Source organism: Heterodontus francisci, chromosome 44 (genome assembly GCF_036365525.1).
Source record: "Heterodontus francisci isolate sHetFra1 chromosome 44, sHetFra1.hap1, whole genome shotgun sequence".
NCBI lineage: Eukaryota > Metazoa > Chordata > Chondrichthyes > Heterodontiformes > Heterodontidae > Heterodontus > Heterodontus francisci.
Genome location: NC_090414.1, coordinates 26,502,115 through 26,517,383, shown reverse-complemented (window position 1 = coordinate 26,517,383; position 15,269 = coordinate 26,502,115). Strand labels below are relative to the sequence as shown.

The window sequence follows — 15,269 nt, the reverse complement described above, 5'->3', positions numbered from 1 at the left end:
GCTCTTCCCCTCACTGCTCTCCCCCTCACTGCTCTGCCCCTCACTGCTCTGCCCCTCACTGCTCTGCCCCTCATTGCTCTCCCCCCTCACTGCTCTCCCCTCATTGCTCTCACCCTCATTGCTCTTCCCCTCACTGCTCTCCCCCTCACTGCCCTGCCCCTCACTGTTCTCCCCCTCATTGCTCTCCTTTCATCGCTCTCCCTTTCACTGCTCTCTCCCTCACTAATCTCCCCCTCATTGCTCTCCCCCTCATTGCTCTCCCCCTCACTGCTTTCCCCCTCATTGCTCTCCCCCTCATTGCTCTCCCCCTCACTGCTCTCTCCCTCACTAATCTCCCCCTCACTGCTCTCCCCCTCACTGCTCCCCCATTGCTCTCCTCCCTCACTGCCTCAACTGCCCCACCTTCACACCCCCTCACTACCCCACCTTCACTGCCCCAGCCCTCACTGGCCACCTTCGCTGCCCTCCCTCTTTCTGCCCCACCCCCTCACTGCCCCACCTTCACATCCCTCTCCCTCATTGCCCCTTACCCTCACTGACCTCTACCCTCACTGCCTAGTGAGATAGTGATCTTTGAACTTGAGCATCAAATAGGGTTGTGATGGTGATGTGGTTAATGTAATAGTAACCCAGGGGCCTTGGCCAGTAACCCAGGGGCCTTGGCCAGTAATGCAGGGGCCTTGGCCAGTAACCGAGGGGCCTTGGCCAGTAACGCAGGGGCCTTGGCCAGTAACGCAGGGGCCTTGGCCAGTAACCGAGGGGCCTTGGCCAGTTACCCAGGGGCCTTGGCCAGTAACCGAGGGGCCTTGGCCAGTAACGCAGGGGCCTTGGCCAGTAACGCAGGGGCCTTGGCCAGTAACCGAGGGGCCTTGGCCAGTTACCCAGGGGCCTTGGCCAGTAATGCAGGGGCCTTCGCCAGAAATCCCAACAGGGCAGTTCTGAAGAAAATCAGGTTCTAAGATCAGTAAAACTAACCATGAAACTGTCAGATTGCCTTAAAAACCTTTATGAGAGGAAACCTTCCATCCTTACCCAGTCTGGCCCTACCCATGACTCCAGTTCCACACCCAACGTGATTGACCTTAAGTGATCGAGCAAGTCTGTTAGGAAACCAGCTTTGCCAGTGATGGCTGCCATAGCTGGTGAGATGTTCAGTGGTTCAGAAGAAGGGTGAAAGACTCCATGTAAAACCAGACTGCAAAGGTGACTGTGCTACACTGGACAGGATGTTAGCCAGTGTCATCAGTCAAAGGAATCTTAGCTAATGAGTACAGCAGAAACAAGGCCACTCACTGGGGTCCGAGAGCAAGCGGGAGGGCAAAGAATGGAGAAGGAAAGGACAACACCAATCCTGGAGATTAGAAAAGATGCATTCTTTATTTTAGTTTGCTCGCGGGATGTGGGTAGTACTCCCAAGGCCACTTTCATTACTGAGAAGTTAGCGGTGGGGTCTGTGTACAGATTGTTTGTGCAACCAAGTCCATTAACAGTCAGCTGGATAGTTTGGACTAAAACTACATGTAAACAGTCCCACACGGCTCCAGTTCACACTATAGAATCTTACAGCACAGAAGGAGGCCATTCGGCTCATCATGTCTGTGCTGACTCTTTGAAAGAAATATCCAATTAGTCGTACTGCTCTTTCCCAATAGTCCTTGTCTCAGGACCTGCTGAACCATGTCTATATAGTTTCTTCACTATAGATTGAATGTTGATAATGGCCAAGGGAAGCTCACAGAGGGTATGGTCCATATCAAAGGCTAGATTACAGGCTATAAACGTGACTGACCTATATAGGTAAATTAGAGTTTGTGATTTAGGAAACAAGCTCAGTAATTCAGATTAATTGTGTTAAGCCTGTGACATTCCCCCTGCTCTTTCCCCATAGCCCTGCGATTTTTTTCTTTTCAAGTATTTATCCAATTCCCTTTTGAACGTTACTTCTGAATCTGCTTCCACCGCCCTTTCAGGCAGCGCTTTCAATCTACGGACCAGCATTAGGAAAGTAAATATCCATATAAATGATGGACCAATTGCTTCACTGATGTCTTTTGGAGAAGGGAGCATGTCATGCCCCTACGCTGTGGCCTAGATGTAACTCTTGTCCACACATTGCGGTTGACTCTTTGTGCACTGATGCATGCGAACAATCGAGACAGAGGCCCACCACTACCTTCGCAGCAACAAATTCAACCTTGCGAGTTTCACCCACATCCCGAGAGCAAATAGAAAAAGAATTACTTTGAGATAAGGCGAGTGTGAAAACAATCCTCCTCTGCCTTCAACCTGACATTCGCACCAGTTATTCTTTTCCGGCCTATTTTGCGAGGAGAGTTTCACCTTTTCATCTCGCGGTCAGCCCCACTGACTGGTAATTCCCAACTTCGTGTTGATTGGTGCAAAATTAGGGCAAAGTTTGTGCGACAAGACCATAGGATCGGGATCGAGATTTCAGCCAACAAAGGAAACATTCCTCTGATCAGAATTTTAACCCAAACCCCGAAAAGGAGAAGGCAGGACTTTAACTTACTGCATTATGCGTTCACCCTTGCAAACAGCCGTTCCTAGTTTGTGGAAATGCATTTTTGCATCATTTTTGTACAATGACAATAAAAATGATGTGTCCTGTCCCCAGGCCAACATTTATCCCTCATTTAATATCAATAAACAGATCATCTGGTCATTATCGCATTGCTGTTTATGGGATCTTGCTGTGCACAAATTGCCTGCTGCGCATCCTACATGACAACAGTGACTACACTTCAAAAATACTTTAGTAGCTATACACAACAACAAAACTTGCATTTATAAGTGCCTTTAACACAGTAAAACATCTCAAGGTGCTTGATACTTCTTTAGCTGTAAAGGATATCCTGAGGTTGTGTAAGGTACTATATAAAGAAGATCCTCCTCTTCTTCATGACCTGATGTATACAAGTCCCCAGTGCTCTTCACCTCTCTCTCCTCCTTTAAGAAGCTTCTCAAAACCTACCTTTGACCAAGTTTTTGATAACCTGTCCTAATATGTGGCCTGGTTTCAACAGAAGATATTCCAAATCTCTTATTCGTCCATGTACTAAAATTATTGTACAATTAAAATGTATTTTGTCCTGTGGGTTGAACAAAATCCCAAGTCGGGATTTGGAGGTGTTCGAAAAAGTCCTTGTTCCATAAATAAGTCCAATATCTAATTAGAGGAAATACTCTAAAGTGGTGTTAACCGCTATTACAGGTGATCATTGAACTTTACAACACAAAATGAGGCAATATAGCCCCTTTGAAAGATCTATCCAGTTAATCTCATTCCTCCTGCTCTTTCCCCATTGCTCTGTAAAATTCTCCTTTTCAAATATTTATCCAATTCCCTTTTGAAAGTTACTATTGAATCTGCTTCCACCGCCCTTTCAGGCAGCGCGTTCCAGATCACAACAACTCACTGTGTAAAAAAAATTCTCATTTCCCCCCCCCCCGTTTCTTTTGCCAATTATCTTAAATCTGTGTCCTTCTGGTTACCGACCCTCCTGTCAGTGGGAACTCTATCAAAACCCCTCATGATTTTCTCTATTAAATCTCCCCTTCACCTTCGCTGCTCTAAGGAGACCAATCCCAGGTTCTCCAGTCTCTCCACATAATTAAAGTCTCTGGTGCCATTCTAGTAAATCTCCTCCACACTCTCTTCAAGGACTTGACATGCTTCCTGAAGTGCAATGCTCAGAATTGGACATAATACTCCAGCTGGGGCCTAACCAGTGATTTATAATGTTTAGTGTAATTTCCTTGCTTATTGCACTCTATGCCTCAATTTATAAAGCACAAGATCCCGTATACATTTTAAACAGCCTGGTCATCTTGTCCTGCCATCTTCAAAAATCTATTCCATCAAAAGGCAAATCAAAAACTGAAGCTGTTAATAACTTGGAACCTGTTGGGTGATAAGCAGGGGGAGGCACAGTACGACCTGTAAATCAGTGGGCAGAATTTCAGCACATTTCACGGCTTTTGCCTGGGAAAAAAAAAATTGCCCCAATCCAGCCTCACTTGTAACAATGCCAGCAACTGACCAGTGAAAACCAGCTGGTCTCCATATACCACACTTGGAGTCACTGTGAACAGTTCTGGTCTCCATATTAGTAGAAAAGGATGTAGAGGCAGTGGAGAGGGTGGAAATAAAAAGAATTCGGAATGATAATACCAGAACCGAGAGGTTAAAACTATCAGGGAAACTGAACAGGCTGGGGCTCTTTTCTCTAGAAAAGAGAAGACTGAAGGGTGACCGGTTAGAGGGCTTTAAAATTAATGAAGAGGGTTTGATAGGGTAGACATAGAGAAGATGTTTCCACTTTTGCAGGAGACCAGAATTAGGGGCCATAAATATAAAATAGTCACTGATAAATCCAATAGGGAGTTCAGGAGAAACTTCTTTACTGACTGAGTGATGAGATATCTCTATCAAAATCCCCAAAGTTTCCCTTCCCTTCTCTGTTCTAGGCAGAACAAACCTAGCTTTTCCATTCTGTCCATTTATCTGAACTCTGATCACTGTTATCATTCTACTTATGGAGTAGCTGAGGCCAATAGCATAGATGCCTTTAAGGGGAAGCTAGATATGTACACAAGGGAGAAAGGAATAGAAGGATATGTTGATAGGATGGGAGGATGCTCATGCAGCATATAATCACCAGTATGGAGCAATTGGGCCGAATGGTCTGTTTTTGTGAGTAAAATCTACATACTTTATTGGGAGCCTGGGTATGTCTGTTTTACAAGAGAAGAGAATCGCCATCAGTCTTTTAGATGATAGCTTTTATGAATTCTTTGTTATGTATCTGACTCCAGGTATGCCCAAGGGTGACAGTTTTCCAGTTTGGGAGCAAGTCCACTGTTGGAAAGGATATTCTTTGTCCTTGGACCCGCCAGAGCTCCTCGTCAGCTAATCGGAGACAGTTGTGATATAGCCCGGCCCAAAATGTGGTTGCAGGTAATGGAATCTTTTCTTCTAATTCTAATTAATTCTCCCTCATTACCGTGTTATATACGCTGGAACAGACATGGACACAGGAGCAGGAGGAGGCCATTCAGCCCCTCCTGAGTCTGTTTGGCTCGTCAGTCAGATCAGGGCTGATCAGTACCTGAACTCCATCTACCCACCTTGGTTCCATAACCCTTACCACCCTTACCCAACAACAACCTACAGAGGCCTGGAATCTTTTACCCAGCTCAGTTTAGAAGACAGTTCAGAAAACCTGAACCAAGCCTTCTTCGACAGCACCTTCCAAACCCACAACCTCCACTACCTAAATCGACAAGGGCAGCAGTTGCAAGGGAACACCACACCTGCAGGTTCCTCTCCAAGCCACACACCATCCTGACTTGGAACTATATTCGGCGGCGCAGTGGTTAGCACCACAGTCTCACAGCTCCAGCGACCCGGGTTCGATTCCGGGTACTGCCTGTGTGGAGTTTGCAAGTTTTCCCTGTGTCTGCGTGGGTTTTCTCCGGGTGCTCCGGTTTCCTCCCACAAGCCAAAAGACTTGCAGGTTGGTAGGTAAATTGGCCATTATAAATTGTCCCTAGTATAGGTAAGTGGTAGGGAAATATAGGGACAGGTGGGGATGCGGTAGGAATATGGGATTAGTGTAGGATTAATATAAATGGGTGGTTGATGGTCAGCACAGACTCGGTGGGCCGAAGGGCCTGTTTCAGTGCTGTATCTCTAAACTAAACTAAACTATATCGCCCTTCCTTCACTGTCACTGGGTCAAAATCCTGGAACTCCATTCCTGACAGCACTGTGGTTGTACCTACCGCATATAGACTGCAGCGGTTCAAGAAGACAGCTCACCACCACCTTCTCAAGAGCAGTTGTGGATGGGCAATAAATGCTGGCCTAGCCAGCGATGCCCACATCCCATGAACGAATAAAAAAAAATCTGCATTTACTGGAAAACAGTTGCCGGACTCAGTTTCTCAGAGTGTGAGCGTTATTTATAATCAGCTCGAACCCTAGATAGAACGACAGCGGAGGAGAGCTGAATATTTCCGTTCATAAATTAAATATCTAAAGTGCATTTTAAAATCTACCACTGTGCGTTTCCCCCTCTGTTTACTGGATAATTTTACCTCACAAGTCCTGGTAACTAAATAATTTTCAGTTTGGTTGACAGACCTCTCTCTGTATAAGGTTACACATTTTGTGCTTTTTTTTTTACTGTTTACTGATTAAAATGAAACAACGGTTCATACCTTCCACCACTGTCAATTGTGTCAACAGAACGATTTCTCGACTATTTCATTGTAAGATCTTTAATCAATGATGAAAGAGAGAGAGAGAGAGAAATAATTTCAACCATGCCTTTCACCCCTTCTGGATGCCCCAAAGCACTATACAGCAATGACGTACTTTTAAAGTGTAGTCACTGTTGTGATGTAGGAAATGCGGCAGCTAATTTGTGCACAGCAAGATGCCATAAGCAGCAATGTGTTATTGACCAGATAATCTGTTTATAATTGTTAATTGAGGGATAAATCTTGGCCCAGAACACCAGGGAGAACTCGCCTGCTCTTCTTCCAATAGTGACTGTGGGCTCTTTTACATCCACCCGAAAGGGCAGACAGGGCTTAGGTTTAGCATCTCATCTAAAAGACGGCATCTCTGACAGTACAGCACTCCCTCACTATTAACCCTCAGGCAGTGCAGTATTCCGGCAGTACTGACCCTCCAACAGTGTCGTGCTTCCTCAGTACTAACCCTCCGACAGTGCAGTTCTCCCTCAGTACTGACCCTTCAACAGTGCAGCACTCCCTCAGTACTGACCCTCCGACAGTGCGTCACTCCCTAGTACTGGTACTAGGAGTGTTGGCCGAGATTATATCCTACATCTCTAGAGTGGGAGTAGAACCCACATCAGTGTCCGCACTTCAAAAGTATTTAATTGTTTGTAAAGTGGTTTGAGCTGACCTAAAGTTGTGAAAGGCGCTGTAAAAATGAAAATTCTTTTTTACTTTTTTTCTGTATAAGTGAGCGCACGCTGTTTTGTGTAAAACTGCCGATCATGAGCCAGCACGAGGCCTGGGGAAGAGGCTGCAGGCCATCAGACTGAGAGTCTGCATACCTGAGACACCCTTCTGTGTAAAACCCTTCAAAATAACACTTAAACGATTCACTCCAGGAGCAAAATAGCTTTGGCAAACTGACCTTGGATAAGAACAACTTAAATATTTCAACTTGTAGCCTGCTTTAGGCCATTCACAACCGAATTGAACTAAAACAGCACATTGCAGGTTAAGCCCTCAGTGTAGGACACTCCAGACAGTATCCACACATACCCCACAACTGCATTGCTGTGCCACTTGCCTGCGAAGTCTGAGCCTTCTGCTGGATGAAACTTTCCTCCTGCCCCGAAACTCTCCCCTCTAAAGTCCACAGCATCGCTTTCCTTTTCTGTATTTTAAACATCTTTGTCGACCTCACAAGGATACTGGATAACTCGCGATCCTCTCACCGATAATTGTTACCAATTCCTGACCCACCCCCAGAAAGATATCACAAACTCACTGTTGTACCTTTTTAAATGTCATAACATGAGAACGTTGGTGTAATTTGTGGCTTCGAGCAGCACAGTCAGGACGGTAATGAGTGTACTCGTTTTATCTGCATGTTCTCGGGAAGCTGAGGAAGGGAGAGCCAATCACCTGCCCCAATCAGGGCAAAAAAAAATCACACAATGAGCACTGAACACAGCTCGGTACAACAGCAAAGAACCACTGCCTGCAGAGGAACACTGACGTGGTGTATGCGTGCATGAAATGTGCTTGTGTACGTGTGCCCTATGGATGTGAATACCCAGCATGAGATAATAACACAATCACAGTGTCTGAGAAATACACCAGTCACAGTGTCCATGTAACAATAACCCAATCACTGTCAATTGTCAATCACAAGGTGACGAGGTGTCGGGGGTGATGGAGGAGAGGACCAGGGTGTCGCCTAAGGAACGATCCCTTCGGAATGCTGACAGGGGAGGGGAAGGGAAGATGTTGGTCATTGTAAAATTGCCCCTAGTGTAGGTAGGTGGTAGGAGAAGGGTGGGGATGTGGTAGGGAATATGGGATTCATGTAGGATTAGTATAAATGGGTGGTTGTTGGTCGGCACAGACTCGGTGGTGGGCCGAAGGGCCTGTTTCAGTGCTGTATCTCTAAATAAATAAAAAAATGTGTTTGGTGGTGGACTCACGCTGGACATGGCGGAAATGGCAGTGGATGCTCCTTTGGATGTGGAGGCTGGTGAAGTGGAAAGTGAGGACAAAGGGAACCCTGTCGCAGTTCTCGGAGGGAGGGGAAGGGGTGAGGGCAGAAGTGCGGGAAATAGGTTGGACACAGCTATTTCAACACTCCCCCATGCTCTCATGCCAACATTTCTGTCTTTGACCTGCTCCAGTGTTCCAGTGAGCATCAACACAAGCTCGAGTAGCGGCACCTGATCTTTCGATTAGGCACTCTACAGCCTTGTGGACTGAACATTGAGTTCAATAACTTCAGAGCATGACTGGCCTTTTTTTTATATTTTATTTTTTAACCATGTGCCTGTTCTTCATGTAGTCAGAGCTGCTCATAATTCTGCTATTAACACTCTCTCTGGACTAATGCTTTGTCTTTCACCACAAGCATTAACACACACTTGACCTTTGTCTCAAGACAGCTTTGTTATTTAATCTCTCCTGTCCTCTGCCTATCACACACCTTCCCTTTTGTTCTCTTCCTCACCATCCCTACCCAACCCCTTCACTTGCTTTGAACCTAATTCTTTTCTAACCTTTGCCAGTTCTTAGAACATTAGAACATTAGAACATTACAGCGCAGTACAGGCCCTTCGGCCCTCGATGTTGCGCCGATCATCTGACCTACACTATTCCATTTTCATCCATATATCTATCCAATGACCACTTAAATGCCCTTAAAGTTGGCGAGTCTACTACTGTTGCAGGCAGGGCGTTCCATGCCCCTACTACTCTCTGCGTAAAGAAACTACCTCTGACATCTGTCCTATATCTTTCACCCCTCAACTTAAAGCTATGTCCCCTCGTGTTTGCCATCATCATCCGAGGAAAAAGATTCTCACTATCCACCCTATCTAACCCTCTGATTATCTTGTATGTCTCTATTAAGTCACCTCTGCTCCTCCTTCTCTCTAACGAAAACAACCCCAAGTCCCTCAGCCTTTCCTCGTAAGACCTTCCTTCCATACCAGGCAACCTCCTAGTAAATCTCCTCTGCACCCTTTCCAAAGCTTCCACATCCTTCCTATAATGCGGTGACCAGAACTGCACGCAATACTCAAGGTGCGGCCTCACCAGAGTTTTGTACAGCTGCATCATGACCTTGTGGCTCCGAAACTCAATCCCCCTACTAATAAAGGCTAACACACCATATGCCTTCTTAACAGCCCTATTAACCTGGGTAGCAACTTTCAGGGATTTATGTACCTGGACACCAAGATCTCTCTGCTCATCTACACTACCAAGAATCTTCCCATTAGCCCAGTACTCTGCATTGCTGTTACTCCTTCCAAAGTGAATCACCTCACACTTCTCCGCATTAAACTCCATTTGCCATCTCTCAGCCCAGCTCTGCAGCCTATCTATGTCCCTCTGTACCCTACAACACCCTTCGACACTATCCACAACTCCACCGACCTTCGTGTCATCCGCAAATTTACTAACCCACCCTTCTACACCCTCATCCAGGCCATTTATAAAAATGACAAACAGCAGTGGCCCCAAAACAGAACCTTGCGGTACACCACTAGTAACTAAACTCCAGGATGAACATTTGCCATCAACCACCACCCTCTGTCTTCTTTCAGCTAGCCAATTTCTGATCCAAAGCTCTAAATCACCTTCAACCCCATACTTCCGTATTTTCTGCAATAGCCTACCGTGGGGAACCTTATCAAACGCATTACTGAAATCCATATACACCACATCCACGGCTTTACCCTCATCCACCTGTTTGGTCACCTTCTCGAAAAACTCAATAAGGTTTGTGAGGCACGACCTACCTTTCACAAAACCGTGCTGACTATCGCAAATGAACTTATTCTTTTCAAGATGATTATAAATCCTGTCTCTTATAACCCTTTCCAACATTTTACCCACAACCGAAGTAAGGCTCACAGGTCTATAATTACCAGGGCTGTCTCTACTCCCCTTCTTGAACAAGGGGACAACATTTGCTATCCTCCAGTCCTCCGGCACTACTCCTGTCGACAATGACGACATAAAGATCAACAACAACGGCTCTGCAATCTCCTCCCTGGCTTCCCAGAGAATCCTAGGATAAATCCCATCTGGCCCAGGGGACTTATCTATTTTCACTCTTTCCAAAATTGCTAACACCTCCTCCTTGTGAATCTCAATCCCATCTAGCCTAGTAGGCTGTATCTCAGTAATCTCCTCAGCAACATTTTCTTTCTCTACTGTAAATACTGACGAAAAATATTCATTTAACGCTTCCCCTATCTCCTCTGATTCCGCACACAACTTCCCACTACTATCCTTGATTGGCCCTGTTCTAACTCTTATCATTCTTTTATTCCTGATATACCTATAGAAAGCCTTAGGGTTTTCTTTGATCCTATCCGCCAATGACTTCTCGTGTCCTCTCCTTGCTCTTCTTAGCCCTCCCTTTAGATCCTTCCTGGCTAGCTTGTAACTCTCAAGCGCCCTAACTGAGCCTTCACGTCTTATCCTAACATAAGCCGCCCTCTTCCTCTTGACAAGCGCTTCAACTTCTTGAGTAAACCACGGCTCCCTCGCTCGACAACTTCCACCCTGCCTGACAGGTACATACTTATCAAGGACACGCATTAGCTGCTCCTTGAATAAGCTCCACATTTCGTTTGTGCCCATCCCCTGCAGTTTCCTTCCCCATCCTACACATCCTAAATCTTGCCTAATCGCGTCATAATTTCCTTTCCCCCAGCTATAATTCTTGCCCTGCGGTATATACCTGTCCCTGCCCATCGCTAAGGTAAACCTAACCGAATTGTGATCACTATCGCCAAAGTGCTCACCTACATCTAAATCGAACACCTGGCCGGGTTCATTTCCCAGTACCAAATCCAATGTGGCATCGCCGCTGGTTGGCCTGTCCACATACTGTGTCAGAAAACCCTCCTGCACACACTGGACAAAAACAGACCCATCTAAAGTACTCTTCTGATGAAAGGTCACAAGCTTGAACCAGTTAACTCTGCTTCTCTCCCCACAGATGCTGCCTGACCTGCTGAGTATTTCCAGCACTTTCTGTTTTTATTTCAGATTTCCAGCATCTGCAGTATTTTGCTTTTATTAACCCAATCAGAGCATCTGTGTGAAAATAACCCGATTACAGCATTCGTGTGACAATAACCCAAACACGTTGTCCATGTGACAATAACCCAATCACAGTGTTTGTGTGACAATAACCCAAACACATTGTCCGTGTGACAATAACCCAATCACATTGTCCGTGTGACAATAACCCAATCACAGTCTCCGTGTGTCAATACCACAAACACAGTGTCCGTGTGACAATAACCCAATCACATTGTCTGTGTGACAATAACCCAAACACAGTGTCTGTGTGACAATAACCCAATCACAGTGTCCATGTGACAATAACCCAATCACAGTGTCCATGTGACAATAACCCAATCACAGTCTCCGTGTGTCAATACCACAAACACAGTGTCCGTGTGACAATAACCCAATCACAGTGTCCATGTGACAATAACCCAATCACAGTGCCAATGTGACAATAACCCAATCACAGTGACTGTGCGACAATAACCCAAACACATTGTCCATGTGACAATAACCCAATCACAGTGTCCGTGTGAAAATAACCCAATCACAGTGACTGTGCGACAATAACCCAAACACATTGTCCATGTGACAATAACCCAATCACAGTGTCCGTGTGACAATAACCCAATCACATTGTCCGTGTGACAATAACCCAATCACAGTGTCCGTGTGACAATAACCCAATCACAGCGTCCGTGTGACAATAACCCAATCACATTGTCCGTGTGACAATAACCCAATCACATTGTCCGTGTGACAATAACCCAAACACAGTGTCCATGTGACAATAACCCAATCACAGTGTCCGTGTGACAATAACCCAATCACATTGTCCGTGTGACAATAACCCAATCACAGTGTCCGTGTGACAATAACCCAATCACATTGTCCGTGTGACAATAACCCAATCACAGTGTCCGTGTGACAATAACCCAATCACAGTGTCCGTGTGACAATAACCCAATCACAGCGTCCGTGTGACAATAACCCAATCACATTGTCCGTGTGACAATAACCCAATCACATTGTCCGTGTGACAATAACCCAAACACAGTGTCCATGTGACAATAACCCAATCACAGTGTCCGTGTGACAATAACCCAATCACATTGTCCGTGTGACAATAACCCAATCACAGTGTCCGTGTGACAATAACCCAATCACATTGTCCGTGTGACAATAACCCAAACACAGTGTCCGTGTGACAATAACCCAAACACAGTGTCCGTGTGACAATAACCCAATCACATTGTCCGTGTGACAATAACCCAAACACAGTGTCCATGTGACAATAACCCAATCACAGTGTCCGTGTGACAATAACCCAATCACATTGTCCGTGTGACAATAACCCAAACACAGTGTCCGTGTGACAATAACCCAAACACAGTGTCCGTGTGACAATAACCCAATCACATTGTCCGTGTGACAATAACCCAATCACAGTGTCTGTGTGACAATAACCCAAACACAGTGTCCGTGTGACAATAACCCAAACACAGTGTCTGTGTGACAATAACCCAAACACAGTGTCCGTGTGACAATAACCCAATCACATTGTCCGTGTGACAATAACCCAAACACAGTGTCCGTGTGACAATAACCCAATCACAGTGTCCGTGTGACAATAACCCAATCACAGTGTCCGTGTGACAATAACCCAAACACAGTGTCCGTGTGACAATAACCCAATCACAGTGTCCGTGTGACAATAACCCAATCACATTGTCCGTGTGACAATAACCCAATCACAGTGTCTGTGTGACAATAACCCAATCACATTGTCCGTGTGACAATAACCCAAACACAGTGTCCGTGTGACAATAACCCAATCACAGTGTCCGTGTGACAATAACCCAATCACATTGTCCGTGTGACAATAACCCAATCACATTGTCCGTGTGACAATAACCCAAACACAGTGTCCGTGTGACAATAACCCAATCACAGTGTCCATGTGACAATAACCCAATCACAGTGTCCGTGTGACAATAACCCAAACACAGTGTCCGTGTGACAATAACCCAATCACAGTGTTGTGTGACAATAACCCAAACACAGCTCCATGGCAGCTAGAAACTTCAATCGCAACTCCTCGTACGGTCAAGCCTCCCCATCACATTGATCATTCTCGAGGCACTTGTTCAGAACATTAAACAGACCATTGCTATAAGCATGCTTCCCTACCCTGTATCATTTGTGGTTTCTCTATAGTTGGTTCGTGTCCACTGTCCCCTTCTGGAACATCCTATAGCAATAGGAATACTGAGGACATGAGAGAAGAAGGAAGGAATCATGAAAAACAGAGAAATTGATGGCACTCTCATGACATTCGGTTGTGGATCACTGGAGTTTTTGGCACGTTGTTATAGTAAGAACACAAAATATTTTCCTCTCTGTGAATGTATGTATACTCCAAAATAGCTAACTGTGAATTAACTGGGTTTGACTCTCTTATTCATAGTCATTTAGGGAATAGAAGGAGGCCATTCAGCCCATTAAGACAATGCTGGCTCTCTGTAGAGCAATTCAGTCAGTTCCATTCCCGCCCCTCCCTCGATCTCCGTCGCCCTGCAAGTTTATTTCCTTCAAGTGCCCATCCAATTTCCTTTTGAAATCATTGATCATCTCCACTTCTACCACCCCTGTGGACAGACAGTTCTATCATTACCACTCACTGCGTTGAGACCTTCTTCCTCATACTCCCCCTGCATCTCTTGTGCAAAACCTTCAGTCTCTGTCCTCTAGTCCTTGTATCATCAGATAATGGGAACAGATTTTCCTTGTCTAACTTATCTAAGCCTATCATAATCTTGTACACCTCTATAAAATCTCCCCTCAATCTCCTTTGCTCCAGGGAGAAGAAACCCAGCTTTTCCAACCTAACCTTGTAACTAGAATACTCCATCCCTGGAACCATTACAGTAAATCTCCTCTGCACCCTCTCAAAGACTCTCATATCCTTCCTAAAGTGTGATGACCAGAACTGGACACGATCCTCTAGTCATTTATCTGTGGCATAAACAGCAGTGGTCCTAGCACTGACCCCTGGAGAACACCACTGTTTCCCAACCTCCAGTCTGAAAAATAACCATTTACCACAACTTGCTGTTTTCTGTCCTTAAGCCAATTTTTAAAATCCAGTTGGACACGACCCTCCTATTCCATGAACCTCAATTTTGTTAACTCTAGTAGAAAATAGATAAAGGGGTGATTCATCTGCTAGAGCCCATCCGTTCCACAAACTGTGGCAATGGTCCTTATATGGAGTTAAGTCAAAGATCAGCCACAATCTCATTGAAAGATGGAATAGACTGGAGTTCCAATTTTCGACAAACTGTCCACACCCTGCTCCACCCTGCATCCTAACCCATTTGTTTCACTTTCTGAGGCCATTTCCACAATGAATCGTTTCAAGTCAGTAGAAAAATAAAACAATACGTATCTGTTCTTGGACCTTTTTGCCCTCAGGAAGCTCCCATAAACAGCAACGAAGTAACTGACTAGATAATCTGGTCATGCTCAGCAGGTTTGGCAGCATTTGTGGAGTTCAGGTCTAACCAAATGTCATCGACCTGAAATGTTAACTCTGTTTCTTTCTCCACAGAAGCTGAGCAATTCCAGCATTTTTTGTTTTTATTTCAGATTTCCAGCATCCCCAGATTTATGCTTTTGATCAGATAATCTGTTTCCAAGTGGTTGTTTGAGGCATAAGTATTGGTCCAGAACATTGAGGAGAGCTCCCCTCCTCTTCTAATAGTGAGCGTGTGATCTTTTATATCCACCTGAGAGGGCAAAGGGGGCCTCGATTTAATGTCTCATTTGAAAGATAGCCCCTCTGACAGTGAAGCGTTGCCTCAGTACTGCCCCTCCGACAGTGATATGTTTCCTCGGTACTGCCACTCTGACAGTGAAGCATTCCT

At 45.3% G+C, this 15,269-nt stretch overlaps 1 protein-coding gene and 1 long non-coding RNA gene across 11 annotated transcripts in view; one reads left to right on the top strand and one right to left on the bottom strand.

The window, feature by feature from the left end:
• Window positions 1-13,711, top strand: part of LOC137355914 (uncharacterized) — a 182,121-nt gene extending 168,410 nt beyond the window's left edge. For both annotated transcript variants that reach the window (XR_010970981.1, XR_010970980.1), the window contains exons 3-4: window positions 4,837-4,978; window positions 13,561-13,711. This is a non-coding gene — a long non-coding RNA (uncharacterized lncRNA). The remainder of the gene's footprint in view (window positions 1-4,836; window positions 4,979-13,560) is intronic.
• The window catches only part of LOC137355913 (transcriptional-regulating factor 1-like), a 216,766-nt gene that overhangs the window by 186,248 nt on the left and 15,249 nt on the right, over window positions 1-15,269 (bottom strand). Inside the window, exon 2 of one of the 9 annotated variants that reach the window (XM_068021548.1) lies at window positions 13,534-13,611. The exons of 3 other annotated variants lie outside the window; for them this stretch is intronic. The gene's annotated coding sequence lies outside the window, so the exon portion shown is untranslated. 5 more of the 9 variants (XM_068021545.1, XM_068021551.1, XM_068021540.1 and 2 more) reach the window with 5 other exon arrangements.